This window comes from Neopelma chrysocephalum, unplaced genomic scaffold (assembly GCF_003984885.1).
Source record: "Neopelma chrysocephalum unplaced genomic scaffold, ASM398488v2 Primary Assembly neopelma1_252, whole genome shotgun sequence".
Taxonomy (NCBI): Eukaryota; Metazoa; Chordata; class Aves; order Passeriformes; family Pipridae; genus Neopelma; species Neopelma chrysocephalum.
The window spans coordinates 684,342-696,227 of NW_020897914.1; the positions used below are offsets into that span (position 1 = coordinate 684,342).

General features: G+C 44.6%; 1 protein-coding gene across 1 annotated transcript in view; it reads right to left on the reverse strand.

The window, feature by feature from the left end:
* Positions 1-11,864, reverse strand: part of HDLBP (high density lipoprotein binding protein) — a 39,467-nt gene extending 27,603 nt beyond the window's left edge. Inside the window, exon 1 of the mRNA XM_027703756.1 lies at positions 11,741-11,864. The gene's annotated coding sequence lies outside the window, so the exon portion shown is untranslated. The remainder of the gene's footprint in view (positions 1-11,740) is intronic.
* Positions 11,865-11,886: the final 22 nt, after the last annotated feature.

Consider the following 11,886-nt stretch of genomic DNA (forward strand, 5'->3'; position numbering starts at 1 on the left):
AGACACCAACATCCTTCTCCCTCAACTCCATCTCATTATCAATTCAGTAGGGGCCCTCTGTGGGGACATGACACCTTGTGCCTATGGGACAACTGCACAGCCCTCTCCTATCTCTATGTAGTGCTGCTGCAGCCGCTGGGGTTGCCAGATCATTATGGATTTCTGGCTTCTATCACAGCTTCCTCTCTGGGTTTGTTTAAGAGGGAATCTTCCCCATGTGTTTCTGTAGCTCTTCTTTTATTTGCAGCTGCAAGCGGTGGGAGGGAAGCCTGCCAGTCCCAGAAGTTACTGGAAGGCCTAAAGCATCTCACTGTGTGCTACCCTCAAATAACAATTTCTGCTGAAGGAAACCTGTCACAGGCTATTCTCCTTACAGGAAGATCTTCCACATGGGAAAGAAGGGGGGGGAGGGAGGGGGAAGGAAGAGCTCACCTTTCCTCCCACATTTAGTAAGTACAGAAGTGTCCTGTGCATAGACAAAAACACATTTAGAGGGTGCCAGGAGGCTTATTTCAACCTGCTGCTCCCGCCAGCACATCAACCATCCACGTCCCACTCCATCCCCCCCTTCTGCAGGGGCTCCTTGGGACCTGTTCTACCTACTTACTTGTCCACAAATTCAATTTCCCATTAAAAAATGAATAAATAAAAAATACACTTGTCATGGAGATGTGCGCAAAATAGCTCCTCTATGAGTAAGGCACAGGAATTTTTGGTAGCTGAGGGGAATGGAGACAGAAGAAGGTACCCAACCTCTTGACAAACATTAAGCACTCTCCCTCAAGCACCCCATAGTTTGGCAGCATTACAACAGATCCTAGTTTCATGACTTGTGAAAACAACTGAAAAAGAAGCCTCTCAAAGAAAGCACCAAAGTGCAGCAGAAAGGGTGAAGGATTGGGCAGTGTGTAGTTTTCATGGCTTATCAAACTGGCACCTCATGTCACCAGTCTAAAGGAGGGCACAGAAATGGGACCAGCAAAAAGATTAAACATGCACAGAGATAAAACTAACACTGAACAGGTTTGGGGCTTGTTTTTTTGGAGCATGTGTTCAACACCCGTGTGAAAGCAAAGGCTGAGGAGTTAAGAAGCTTTCCATAATCATTCCCCTCCAGGACTCTTAGGGAAGGGAGAGGAAACTTCCAGCTCCTTAAACCACTGGAGCAATGACCACAAAAAGACTGGTCTTTCCTGGCACATTCACCCTCAGCTGAGCTGGGATTTTGCAAAGGATTTCTTCTAGCCTGTTCGTATTTTCTGTTGTTATAAGAGATTCCAATTTTTCCTGCCAGAAACTGCAAGCCTTATTTGGAAAGCAACCCAAGTATGCTCCAAAGAGTGTGTGCTGTGATTTTATTTCCTGTTAAATATAACTCCAGATTTCTAAAACTGTACAAATAAGCACCCTTTTTGTACCCGGGGTGCTTATCCCGCACACTGAAGTCAGAGAACACAACAAAAGAACTAACCCTGAAAGCATCCATTTCAGCACATCCCTTGATAGCAGCATGAAGAGAAAAGGGCTCAGGGAATACTTTGCATCACACTAGAAAAAGAAATGGAAGAGGATTCAGGATGCAGGGCACTTGTATGCCAAAGAGTACTGGGGTTCTCAGCCAAAGCAAGCAAAATGCATGTCAGCTCTAAAGCTATTGCTGTGGCTCACTCTTTCATCTTCCAATAAAATGTTTGCATTTCTACAGGAAAAATCTCTATTAAACTGAAGGGTCAAATGATACAGATCTTTCTGCTAAGAGAACAAAAAAGAGTTTCATCATAAGAAATTACTGAATGTGAGTCCACATTGCTTATGTCTCAGTGACTCTGAGACCAGGTTTTACTTATCTGCTATGAAGAAGGAAACTTCCAGGGATATGCAAATTAGACACCTATCTTCCCCATTCACACACCAGCACTGGGAAGAAATTATTCCGTAGGCTAAATTCTTCCCCTTGGCTGTACTTAATGCAACCCCACCATCTTCAGAGGCCCACTGTAAATACCCAAATAGAGAACTACAGACAGAAAGAAAAGTCTACCCGGGCCTAGACACTAATCCCAAATCCAACCATTTAGTGATGTTGTGAAGGGAGGGTGGTAGAATGAAGACGAGTGTTTGTCTCACATGGGACCTGGATGGTATAAATAAAGGGTCCCAGGAGGGTGCAAAGCAACTTGCCTTTCTCCTGGTAAGGTTGTTTATTGAGGTAACAGGTTGTTTATTAAGGTAACATTGTTTATGCAACCATCAGCTAGCAAAGAAGATATATAGTGCCCTTCCTAGCCTATCACGGGTGCTAGGGGCATGCAGAACAGGTAGAAAGAACAGGAGTAACTTACTGGTGTGGACAAGTGTGAACAAGGAGCTTCAGGCCTTCTGACTGCAGAGGGAGGAAAAGCTGCTGGTTTTACACAGGGATACTGTGAGAAAATGAGATTTAATGCAAAAAAACCAGTCAAGACACTCAAGCTCTACTTAGATTTGCTGCCGATTTAGTGAATTGGCCAGTGAAATCCTCTTGGTTGCCCTGGCTGTGCACACACAGCCTCTTGATTTACTCTGTGGACTCGTTATTTCATTTCAGGTTGTTCAGAATGCTGTGATCCTTGGATGCCAGGTGCTATGACAAAACAAATGCCTTTTCAGAGATGAGGAACAGAGTCAACAGACAGTTTAATGAATTCAATCCAAAAGCAAAGCAAAAGAAGCCACAGAGGACAGGTCAGAGTCTGCCCTTCCACTCTCACTGTGAGAAAAATCTGATTTAACATAAACTCAGCTTTCAAGGAGAAGTTGCAAAGGAGTAGAAACAAATTTCAGGTGCTTGGCCTTGGGGAGCCAATAAACACTTTCATAAGGAATAAACATGAGGGATAAAGTATCTTCCAGTTTCACAGTAAAGAAAAACACTGTCTTGACTCAAAAATGGAAAAAGAGATTCAGAAAACAAAGATTCCAAATACATTGCCTGGATCACAGAAATTCAGAATATCTGGCAACAGGCTTGAGGGCTGAGTCTCTCAGGCCTCTAGTCCAACCTCCTGCTCAAAACAGAGTCAGACCAGCATGTTCAGGGCTTTCCTCACTCGGGTCTTGAAAACCTTCAGAGCTACACAAACTTTCTGTCCAACACCTGATTATCCTTACAGTGAAAAGAGGTTTCTTACTTGCAGTTAGAACCTTTAATTTCAATGTTGGCTCTTCATGATGATCTGAAGTTGCTTTTTAGTTTAAGCTACCAGCACACTGTGTGCTTATCATACCCAGGTACTTTCAGAGTGGTGCTGCAGCACTGCTCTCTGTTCACAACCTACACTGCAGAAGAACAAAAATTTTTGGAGATACTGTAGAACAGAGCAGGCACTATTTTCTTTCTGCTCTTCAAAAGGAAAAACTTTCACTTCACCCTCCTTTGGCTACTGGGTTGGAGTTCTTTTGTTTACCTTTCAGTGTCTCCTGTTCCCTCTCCAATGGCCACTGCACTTTAAATGAACACGTGGCAATTTTTAAATCTTTTTTTTTTTTAAAGAGATGCTGCCAGCAGTTCTCATGCTGTTATCCATCACCTAGCTTGAAAAGGCAAGGGACTTGCAAGCCCTGAACTTACCTTTTTCCACATTACATTTTCTAGATATATGACAGTTAAAGTTGACTGTGTCCCTTAGCTCGACCCTGTCACCACACTCAATAAGACCCTCCTCCAGGTACTCTGAGGCTCATGTTTTGCAGGGCAGAATTTAAGGACTTGCTTACAGCAGTGTATAAAGATGACAACAACCACTTCTTTTCATGTCAATTAGGTAACAGAAAAAAAAATAGAAGAGAATTGGCAAACCAAATGAGACCTCCCTAATGCCATTTTTCAGGGGGGTAATGGAAAAATTGCAACTTAAGCAAAAATGTAAACAGACATTTGGTTTTGTCTGCTTTGTTTGGCTTTCAGTTCTTCATAATCTTGCTTAGCTACTTTGAAACCAGGTATTGTACAGAAAAAACTAAGCAAAGTTGTTCAAGGCTCCTTGAAATATTTTAAAGATTCCTCAGTTTCTAATGTTTGTTGGATAATGAAGACTCAAGAGAATGCTGAAGCTCCATTTCTATAAACTTTCTAGGCACTCTGGTATGTTTTGCTCCGAGTTCCAGTTCCCCAAGTCACATGGCTTCACAAGACTCTCTAATTCTGTAAATTTTATTTTTCTTTATTTCTGCCTTTCAGTTGCAACAAGCAGTTTGAAATCATGAACCAGAAAAGATAGCATTATTATGACAAACAAAACCCTCAAAAGAGTAAATCCTGAAACTTGCAGGGAGGCTCGAGCTTTGTTTGGAGAGGGAAGGAACTATTTCAAATCGAAAAAAAAAATCTTCAGTTTGGCAACGATTTTTCTGAAAAGGCATTAAAGTAAATACCTGATTCCAACTGCCACTTTGGAAAAGCAATGCTGGGACCCTCACTATTTAAGCACTGCCTTCCCTTTGTCCTATTCATAGCACATGCAACAGGGGCTCAGCACATTCACAGACAAGCACTAATTCCTAATCTCTACTAGGCCAAGCAAAAGGCCCTTCATGTGTTAGACAGAATTACATCACAGTGATCTAAACTGACAGTGAAAAAACCAGACAGTCTTCCCTTCCAAATCGCCAAGGCCACTCTAAGCCTGCTATGAAAGAAGAGAGAGAGAGATAGCAAGAACTCAGAGTAAAACTATTTCTCCTAATTGTTACAAATAATATTATTTTACGCTTAAACCTCCTTTTCATAACTGAATCATTCCCAGTTCCACCCTGCTCATCTTTGGGCTGAATTGGAATGGTATATGGGCCATTTTAGGTACAATTTTTTGGTTTGATACCTCATGCTGCCCACTCCTCCACTCACCTTATTTTCTTTTGGATTAACAGAGTGGTGTCCTGAGCAAGAGGAGTTTTCAAATACATCAGAGAGGTTTCTCAAATTTGCAAGAACTTCTAACCTTCTGTAAATATTCATTGCTTGCTCTCATTTTACGCACAATTATGCAGCAAGCAGCAGAGCCATCAACTCAGGATTTTAATTTCATGGAACTATAAGAGCAGGTGTAGAACTTGACTTTTAAGTTTCCTCAATGCTACATAGCCAGCCTTACTTTTAAGCAACAGTCATATACCTACAACTTGCTGTTCTCCAGACATTCCAAGGGTCCTTGTAAGACCAAACACCTAAATCCCAGCAGGCTGTATCAACTGCTGAAGTATTCATTTTGAAAACAAAGGCATATACACTAACAGGCCAACCATAATATATCCCCCACTCTCACCCTGCCTGCTCTGGGAGTTGTTCTTTTCAGCTTTCCTTTCAACTGCTCCAGCACAGGTTTACATTCAGCTTTATCACTTGCACAGAGATAACAGCAATCTTACTTTCTACTGTGCAATGGAAACAGCTGGGGCCTGGTTTGCAAAGAGCAGAGCCCTGCTCTCCTCTCTGGGAAGGGCAGGGGAGGTCAGGCAGCCTACACCACCTCCAGTGCCCACTGGAGACACATAAATGCCACCCAACTTCTGGGGAGAGCTGCAACAAGTCCATTTCAATTACTCCTGTCCTCCTGCCCCACTGGGGTTTTCCCTGGCTTTGCCTCTGTCCCTGCCAATGGGGAAATCTTAACTCCAACCCTTACTCTCTTCCTTTCTGCTAACTCAACCCATACACCCATCCCGGGCCCGAGGTCCCTGTTCCTGCTATACAGCTTGCCTTAGTCTTTGTTTGTCACTCATCTTTGGCAAGTATCCAGTTTATTTTGTGAAACATCCAGTTTGATTCTCAGTGCCAGAAATGCAGATAGACAGAAACACGAGACCAGCAACAAGCAGAAGAAAACCAGCAAGTGGTGCTCCTGCTCCCTAATAGAACACTGGCCACCAAGGCAGTCTGTGTTCCTCTGAAAAAAGAGGTTGCTGACTTTTCAGACTCACTGCAAAACCTTTAAAATACCATTCAACCAAAACTAGCAGGGGTGGGGAAAAGGGACAGGGGAGGGATGCCCATGCTGGATGCCAATACCTAAACCAAGCCTGAAATTTGAATGATGTAAGAAGATTATTCCAGTTATCCAATCCCTGATGAAAAATATGCCAGAGGTTAGCTTTATGAAAATCAGCTATACCTGCCTTATGCTACTTACTGTGAGATATGATACTGTAACCTTCCTTTAAAACTAGAGTCCTGATACATACCTTATCCCCTGCCCTGTGTAGGGATCAGATGGCACCTCATGGGCTTTGACAGAGATCTAAATAAGCAACTATCACCTAATAACACATGGAGAAAGCTGGGTCCTGCATCCTCCAAAACGGACAGTAATAACCAAAACACAACAGGGTTTCAAGTCCTTCCTCCTTAAAATCCAGTTATGGGATGTTGCTAAATTCACAGCTACAGCACACAAGTATTGATTGTCATATCATCAGCACTCCCAGAAACTCTCATTCACAGGTATTTCTCATGCAGGTGAAAGGTGTGCTGTACACACAAGTTGTATGTGTGGATGCTTCTACCAGACTGAATGTAGGCTGACATACGTTTATAAGCAAGTCCATTGTGGAAACCTGCTTCTTGGTTTTGCTTTGTTTCCTTGTTCTGGTGTTGGCTTTCTTTTTAGGGTGGTGGTGGTGGTGGAGGGAGGGAGGGGTGTGTTTCTTTTCTTCCATTAATGCAAAACAAATCTATCCATTCCATCCCCAAACTTCTCCCAAATGGTTCTCTCTCTAATCACTGAAAGATCTTCACTAAAGACAGCAAAACTGTTGCTGGAAAACAGTTCCAGACACTGTGCTTTAAGAAAATCTGGTACTACTTCCATTTTGCATCAACAAGTAAATCCATTTTATTTTGCAATTAAATTAAATAATGTCATTTAAGGGAGGTTGCATAAATATTACTGTGCTATTCAATCCCCTCAAAGGCAAAACTTTTCCTGTGATTCATCATTTCTTGGTGTCTTACAGCTACTGAACCAATCCCTTCCCTTCTTCCAGTGCTGTTTTTCCACTGAAGTTAAGCTCATTATGATTTCCTCGAACTGAGCCTTTTGTGGTCCATCTTTTCTCTCAGGTCTCTCCCTGCTTTTTTCTGCCTGCTGCTTTGCAAGGGCCTCTTTTGTGCCTCTAGCTGGACACAGCTCCTTGCTCCAACCCCTGCTCCTCACAAAAGAGTAACGTGCTTCCCCTGCTGCCTCAGCAACACAGGCAGCTCCCAGAGCCAGGCAGCTGTGGCCAAGGTCAGCCCTCTGCACCCCCAGGAAGTACTTAAATGTACTTAAGTTACTTACATGCTAATATATCTAGTAATAATTTGCAAAATATTGCTAGATATTTTTGAGGCTTGAAAGATCTACCAGATGCATGATTCAACAACATTAAACCAGTTGTGAGAGACAAATGATGTCTACCAGCGGGATCAAAGAAAAGTATCTGTATTATATAGCAGCTGCTAAAAAGGATCCCCGTATTTCTGTGAGATTGCTGGGAAAATACCAGAGCTTGTGTAGGTAGAAACACCAAAGACCACCTAAATGAAGTAAAAATGAACCATTTCAGCTTTAATATAAGTTTCTTATCAAACAAAATAAACCCAGAACACTCATCACTGCCTGACTACTTCTTGTTATAATTAAAACCTTAAACACATAAAGCCTCCAGCAACTCAGTCTTCTATACACATAAAATATGCTCAATGAACAAGCCTTTCCCAGCTTGCTTTGGCTGGAAATTGTCCTCCTCATTTATTGACACACCTTTTTTCAAAATGACTCTCTGATTCCCTTTCACTGAAGTCACACCATGAGAGCTAAGGGGCAACAGGAGTTCATGGAAGGAAGATGGGGAAAAAGGTCACTAGAATCATTAGGCATGCAGAACTTTTCCGTTTAAGATGGGAATGCAAATCACAAGATTTTATTAACAGATTTTTAGGACATAAACAGTCTTTCTTTTAAAGCTAAAGGACAGATAAATATAAAGCCACACGCTGAAATTTTTCAGGTGTAATCCCATATCCAGGATAAACCTGTAATCCAGAATTATTATTCTAAAACTAGAAAATTCTAAAATAGAAAGAGCTCTTGAAACAAGCCCTAGATTCTTGCCTTAATGACCAGCCTAACACGAGCACTTGGGGGCCAGAGACCAGCTCCTGGTGTCCCCCGAGTCCTCTGCAATCCCTTCCCCATAGAGGCCCTACTGGCCCTCCCTCCCCCTCCAAATGCACACAGTCCACAGTCAACAGCACAGCCCCCTGGCAACACAGATTCTGCAGGAATGCTTCTAGACCAAATGCCTAGAAAAAACAGTAAGTAAAATAAAAAAAAGCATCAGCAAAGCAAAGCCCACCAAGCTACTCAACAGCGTTCTCCCTTCAAGAGTCAGGCAATTAGGAAGAGAGGCCTAATCCTGCGTCTGGGTTTTACTTCCCTATCTCTTCTTAATCTGTTTTTATATTTTAATACAAATAACACCTACTTACTTCTTGCGCAGACCCACATTGCAAAAGTTCTGTAGGCTCTGGGCCTCTCAGTAACATGGACAAGCCAGACTCATTACCTCCTGGATGAACATGCCTTTCTCAGCCTGCTTTAAAAATCCCCATTGCAACTTCATCAGCGGTGCACAGAATCCCAGAATCACAAACTGTTTGGGGTTGGAATGGACCTTAAACACCACCCAGTTCCACCTTCTTCCACTAGACCAGGTTGCACCAAGCCCCATCCAATCTGGCCTTGAACACTTCCCAGGATGGGGCAGCCACAACTACTCTGTGTACCTTGTTCAAGACTGTAACAGTATTACCATAAGGGTTCAAAACACCCATGGGGACACCTGCCAGTCTTGCCATTTCACTTTAAGTTTCATTTTATAAGCTCCACACAGGATAGGCCTGAGGGTTTCCTTCTGTAGAATTCTTGAATACAAAACAAAGTTGAACCGTTGTCAAACGACTTTTTTTAAAAGAGAAAAAACATTTTCACAGAAATCTGATACTCTACAGAAATCCACGGCTCAAATTGCCAAAATCCTCCCAGACATGGTAAATGAACCATTCATTCATTAGGGGAGGTTTCGAGTGGATATTGTGAAAAAATTCTTTCCTGAAGGAGTGGTCAGGCACTGGCATAGGCTGCCCATCAGTCACCATCCCTGGAAGTGTTCAAGAGATGTGTGGATGAGGCACTTGGGAACATGGGTTAGTGGCAAACACAGCAGTGCTGGGTTAATGGTTGGACTTTTCCATCCTAAATGATTCTGTGATTCTTACCACACACCCACGTTCAGTCTGAACATTCTGGACTGGTCCCAGTGCCACTGCTGCCTATTCTGACCATCTGACTGGTAGTGATTGGGTGAATTACCCAAATTTTCACAGCAGCACAATCCTAAGTGCATTTGTACCAGCTTAGTAAGCTTCTATATACTAAGAGAAGACTATGTTTTGGGAAAGGCTTTATCACCTGAAATACTGTAACCAGTAAAACATCCCAATTTCCTTCAAAGAGGTGCAAACTGTGCAAGCTGACTTGTCTGGGATGGCTCTCACTCAGATAACAGCTATGAAAGCCAACTTTACAGAGCTCTCTTCTAACAGACCATACCGTCTTCAGAGGCAGCTTAATGTCAATGGAAAAAGACCAGCTACTTGACTAGGAACTGTCCTTACCTAGAAAAACCGAGTTACTATTGTTACCATTATGCTATGCAACATAATGACAATGCTATGATCCAATTCCAGTTGAAGGGAAAAGTAAGGAACATAACCTTTAAAATCATAAGAACAAATGTCATATTTTTTTTCTCCTTTTCAAGCAAAACTGGGGGAGACCAGAGAAAAGAGACAATGAGAAATCAGCTTAACTTGCAAGAAAGGAGACAGGAGTATGTGTCACACTACCAGGAGTGGAAACACCAGAATGATTTATATAGGACAAACATGGAGCAATCTTTAACAGTTTCTCAGAAGCTACTTAGAAAACTTGCTTTGAGAATGATCTGGGCTTCCTGTACTTTGCCACAATGGCAAAGCTCAGGCTGGCTGGTGACACTGCCTCTGCAACTCCAGTTACACAATGCCAGGTACTGTTACCTCCACATCTAGTGGGAGCTTTTCCTACGCCTGTCATTTTGATCCATAAAAACCTATACTACTGTGGACTTTTATGAAAAAGGTTGGGATTTTCTTTTGGTGGATGGCCCTGCCTATGATTTGGGCCATGCTGTATGAAAATCCATGTACAAACAGGAAGACTGTTTTTTTCTAACAGTTTAAATCTAAACAGACAAAGGGTTAGAGAATAGGGAGCTTTCATAGTCACACAGCTACATATTAGGTTACTGCTTCCTTTCCTGCCTCACCTTTGATGTATATTCCTCTGACACAGGGAGGGATATCCAACCCGCCTATGAAACAATACATGAAATACCACTTCCCAGTCAGGTTTGGGGGGAAAAGAAAAGAAACCCAAATCACATTACTATCTGTCTTCTAACTGAAGACAGTTGTCTAGCATTTGGATAGTAGGATAGCAAGAAAAATGGAGACTCAATCATGAGGCAGCAGCTTTGCTCATTTTACTGAACAGAAATATGCGATAAAGCAATACAGCACATATCAGTGTGCAAATTTTTCTCTATCATTACACAACAGCATAGGAAAATTCCTTCAAACTCCTTGGGACTGAATGTCACTAATCTTCACTTCTCAGACACAGAGTTAAAAATCTGGACTCAAATTCTAAACTTAGAACTGTGAATTTAAGGCCCTTGGCTCACCAGTTACGAGTGAACTGCTGTCTCTATTACCAACATTTCCAGCCTGATCTGCTCTCTTGCTTCTCCTCTTTTTGTGGAAAGGCTTACTCGTGCCAATTGGGAATCCTTCCCTACAGTCTGGGGAAGGCCAGCATAGGAAGCGTTACTTATCATGTGTCACATTGCTCCAGCTATAGCTCAAGAATCATCAACGCCCCGTGCTTAACCCTCTTCAGCGCTGCTGGATCATCCTGGTCTATAAATAACCCCCAATAAGGGCTGCAGTCCTGGAGGGCAGCTCAGCAGAGGCAGAATTTCCCCTCTATCATGCACAGAGGCGGCTGGCGCTACCTGCAGTGCCACAGGTGAGGCCAAAACCCTCCCGCAGCGCGGCCCATGGCGCAGCCTCAGCTTTCGGGCCCACGGGAGGTAGGAAAGGAGACTACAGCACTCTGAGAGCCCACAGCAGTCCGGCACGGGGCCGCCACCGGCCGAAGGAGAGGGGAAGGCGACCGCCTCCCCAACCGCGTCCCCTCAGTGGCGAGGCGGGCCCACCCGCCGCAGGGAAGGGAAGCGGGACATGACTCATGGCTTTTGTCAGCTCCTGGCTGGCGCCGGAGCGCGTTCCGCCGCCGAGGCGGCGCTGGCAGCGGAGCGGGACCTCGGGTAGCAGAGCGGGTCCCTGGGGCGGCCCCCGCGCCCCGGTCCGGCCCGGCGCGGTGCAGGGGGCGCCGGCGGCACGTGGCCCGCGGTGCGCCAATGGGAGCGGCCGCGACCATAGAGCGGGGCCGGGCGCCCGCCAGACATCCCGCCCGCAGCCCGTCTCGCTGGTGCCGCCATCTTGCTGCAGGCGGCGGAACGCGCCCGGCCGCAGCGCCGGGCCCGCGCCCTCCTCCCGCTTACCTGAGGCGCTCCCGCCCCCGCCCTCCCGCGCGGCCGGCACCGGGCCCGGCGTTACCTCTGGTCGGCCCGCAGCGAAGCCTATGCTGGGTACAAGGCCGAGGGCCCGGCCGCCATCTTGGTGCAGCAGAGGGATGTGCGTGACCTACAACATGCGGGCGGCCCCGCCCCGTCCCCGCGAGTTGCTATGGCGATGGGGCCTGC